Source organism: Chanodichthys erythropterus, chromosome 14 (assembly GCF_024489055.1).
Source record: "Chanodichthys erythropterus isolate Z2021 chromosome 14, ASM2448905v1, whole genome shotgun sequence".
Lineage (NCBI taxonomy): Eukaryota > Metazoa > Chordata > Actinopteri > Cypriniformes > Xenocyprididae > Chanodichthys > Chanodichthys erythropterus.
Window position 1 is genome coordinate 142,873 of NC_090234.1, and position 4,628 is coordinate 147,500.

A 4,628-nucleotide genomic window follows, 5' to 3' on the forward strand; every position below is an offset into this window, starting at 1 on the left:
GGATGTCAGCGTGCATTTTTGAGTGGGATGCGGCTGATGTTGCTATGCTTCGCAAAGCAAAGAGAGAGCTGCTGATGTCCCAGGGTTGGCCTGCGCTGACAGATGAAGATGTCAACAAGCATCTTACCAGGGAGGAGCTGGCTCTCCATTGCCGGAGGAGGACCCATGGAGAGGAGACTACCATCCTTCTCTTTGAGCGGCTGCTTACAGAGCTCCTGAGCAGCAAGGGCAATGACTCCCTGGGTGTTCCTCTCCTGGACAGAGAAAGGATGGAGCACATCTGGAGTGTCCAGAAGAAGCACATCAAATGTATCCAAGACCCCCCTGGTGTTGTGCTCTATACAGAGACAGGGAGCTTAACCAAGGGAGGTGTGCTTCTGAAGACATACAGATGTGCCAGAGGCTCCACTTCTCTTGAGTCCTTTCATTTACACCTGAACCGTTTCATCCCAGGTATGTCTTGGTTACACACACTGTGCATGTGTAAAGAAAGAGTATTAAGTGTCTTTGTGTTTTTCATTAACACTCCCTAAACACTGTGTCTATTTATAGGGACCAGTGCCAACAGTCTGAACTTTCAGATTTATCTGTTGGAGGGACTACACAGGTGGAACCAGGACCGGGAGGCTGCTTCCCTGTCATCGGAGCCATCAGCTTTGCGCAGTTACACAGGAGAACTTGTTCACTGTGTGAACAGCAATTATGAAAAGCTGTTTGGCAGGAAAGTGGTCCCCACGTTTTGTCCCCCTGCACGTTACACTGGTAAGAGAATTTGTTATTGTTAATGAACATCTGTGTAATCTCAGTCTACCCAGGTGTAAAAAAAGTACACTTCTATAATGTACATAAAGTGCTCTATTTCTGCGCACTAACTTTGTACTTAATATACTAAAAAATGATTCTTTAGTACTAATTAAGATCATCTTAAGAACATCTAAGTGTACTCAACTGTGCTATTTTGAGACAGCATTAAATATGTGCTTTTAATATACTATCTCTGTATTTAAAAAATATATTTAGATACCACTTATAGTAGATTTGAACCCATAGTGTACTACAAGTGGTAACTAATTTTTTAAATACAGAGATAGTATATTAAAAGCACATATTTAATGCTGTCTCAAAATAGCACAGTTGAGTACACTTAGATGTTCTTAAGATGATCTTAATTAGTACTAAAGAATCATTTTTAGTATATTAAGTACAAAATTAGTGCGCAAAAATAGAGCACTGTATGTAAATTATAGAAATGTACTTTTTTTACACCTGGGTATATATTACAATTGACCGTATAAATTCTACTATATCATATTTGATATGCAAATTTCTAAAGGCCCATTAATTATCAACATGACCAAAACTTCTGGAAACATGCCCTCTGTCGTCTGATTGCTAGTCCATATTTTTATTATAATTGTACAATCTTCTACCTTCAGCTGGTGCTTCATGTGTCTTTTTGCTGTGAAATCTTTATTGATTTTCAGAGAGTAATTGTTAGAATAGATTTTATATTGTTAGTAATATTTGAGAAACATTTACTGGACTGAAGCAACTTAGGTTTACTTTATTAGAAAAATCATGTTACAAGTAAATAGCAAATATGATCATCAGGCTTTTGAGGAACATTTATTTGTATGTCTCTCAATCATCATTGTATTTAATTGTGTTTATTGTTTTTATTTCAGGTGAGCTCATTGGAGTGCAGTATCTGTTCCAGCAGACTGGTCAGGCACTGCAGGACATGAATCCAGACTCTGAGCAGACTGCAGAGCTCATTGAGGACCTCAGTGTGGAGGAGCGGGATGAAGATGAGGGCTTCTGTGACATCAGCGAGGATCACACCATAACAGATCCAGAGACTGTTCTGTCACCACCCTCCTCCACCCTGACACTGGGTTCTTCCACCCTGGTCACCAGCAGTGCCACCTGCATCCTGGGCTCCTCATCCCCTTCACTGGTCCCTGACCCCACACATGGCCTCAGAAAGTCTCCATCACCTGGACCCTCAGGGACTGCTGTCCCAACTGTTTCACCTCTTCCATCGGAGCCAGAGGATGATGATGATGATGACGATGATGATAGAGAGATGGTAAATACCACTCCTTTGTATCTCTTTCAAATGTACTAGAATAAATCAAACAGTGTTGAATTAACATTTAGTGCTTTAAATCTATACTTTCCACATATTTAAAATTTAAAAGTACAGCCTAAAGTCATTAGTAAGCAGCAAATACTCATCAAGTCAAGTCAGCTTCATTTCTGTAGTTCTTTGTATTATACAGATGTGTCAAAGCAGCTTTACAGTGATAAACAGGAAAATAACAATTAATTATGGAATTATGCATCAAACAGATATGATGTAATTATTTTATTATGTGTTTGTGTTTTTAAACAGGCTGTTGACCACCAAAATGTGCCAGGATTCCAACATGTGGACAGGCTGGCGGAATATCTGGTGGAGCTTCGGAATCACACAGCTCTCAGCCTGACCAATCAGGAAGCCAACACCATTATTGGACTTTGGCAGAACCTGGATGAACGGGACAAACAACGTGTGGTCTACGCATCTCGATACCAGAGGAGACTGCTGAGTGGACGCTTCAGGGTACCAAAGAGGCCCACTCACCCTGGTGTAGAGAGCACCACCAGATGTGTGCTGGGTGCAAGCAGTGCACCTGCACAGTGGCCTGACTGTTGCCGTCTGGTGGAGACGATCTTCATCAGGCTTTGCTCTATCCATCCAAGTCCTCAAAGAAAGGGCAAGGGAACCCTCTCAAGATGGTCTTTGATCCTGCAAGACTATCGAAGGATTAGGCAGCTTGTTCTTGGTAATGGCTTGGTGATGGGAGGAACATCACTGCAGCTGGTGGAGGTGAACCAGAACACCCTGATTAACTGGCATAATAACAGACAGAAAAAGCAGGAGCTGTCTGTGCTGCTTCAGGGCATTCAGTTGCCTCAACACCTCCCCGAAGCTCAGGAGCCTCTCCAGGCTGCCAAACGCCTACGCACTGAGCCAGAACAACCAGGGGACCAGCACCAGTACAAGCTACCAGAGAGCACAGCAGGTCAGGCAAAGCAGAGGCAGACTTCTGTTGGGCGGCCCCCTCTCAGACCCAAGGCACCAGTGCAGAGCCAGATGTTGGTTACACCATCAGCACCTGGAGCATCACTGCAGATGGTACCAAATCTGCTTATACCTGCAGGTATCCAGGGTGTGCCGATGTTTCAGGGTGTGCCAATGTTCCAGGGAGTGCAAATGGTCCAGGGAATGCCGATGGTTATGCCAATTATTCAACCAATGTTACAGCCAACAGCTGTACAGGGCATCAGCTCGCACCCTGTTGCACCAGCTGCCAATCCAGGAGCTGTGCCCAAGAGACCCTACAACAGAACTGTAGAAGCAAACACCTGTAAAAAGTGTGGGCAATTTAAAACTAGCGCAACAGGACATAGCCAGTACAGAGGCAGGGTGTACTGCCCACAGACTGAGACTGTTACCAAAGAGGCGTGGTTAGAGGAAATGCGGAGGACCATTTCCAAATAATCTACATATGCATATATAGATATATATAATATTGTATATATACTGCTAATATATATTGTGAACAGTTGTAAATAGTTGAGTTCACCATTGGTAATACTTGTTTTGAATATTATTTACCTTATTTAAATTTTGAATGTCATTTAACTTTTTATTTATTGTTTTTGAAAACTTATTTAACTTTTCATTTAACTTATTTGTTTTTAAAAAAGTATTTAACATTTTATGCACCTTTTAATTTGATTTCAACAATTTATTATTTTATTTAATTTAGTATTCATTGCTGTTCTGTTGGCATGATTGTAAAATAAAAACAAATTGGCAAGTGATTGCTTTTTGAGTTTTACTTTTATAACACAACACACAGTACACTGCAACAATATAACATTTGTGTATAAAAAGATAATTTGTACATTTTGTTATTCTTGTGACAAACATTTTAGTTACTATTTTATGGGTTGCATCTTTATTCATTACAAATAACAGATTTGCAATAATAATAATAATAATATGACAACTACTAAATAATAACACAGTTCCATTGGTATATTTTATTTTTCATGAAAGAATATCAAAAACCACAACAAATAAAGTACATTTGTATATTTTATTAACGTTGGAACAGTTTGCATTCAAAAAATAGTTTATTTAATGAAATTACAACAAAATGAATGAAATTACAAAAAGTTGTCTTTAGCTGGATTCGAACCCCGGTCTTGGTGAGCACCTGCAATAGAAAACAGTGTAAATATTAATGGGCGATTTTTCCACACTAAGAAACCAGAAGTTGTCGATCAACTCAAATGCTAAGGAAGGAATAGCTCTAAACGTCACATTTCACCCTTTCTTTTCTTCATTTTTTCTTTCTCTTCTTCCCCTTCTCCTCTTCTTCCTTTCCCCTTTTCTTCCCTTCTTCCCCGTCTTTGTTGGACTATTGTTCCCCAGCTTGAGGACAGTGCCTTATCCGTTAGGCCACTGAAGCTGGTACATAATGGCAAACAAGTGCCCCCATTACTTCTGCTTCAGTTACAACAAAAGGCTTGGTGTTTAAAAAAGGCAAGCACAGTAATGGTTCATGGATTAT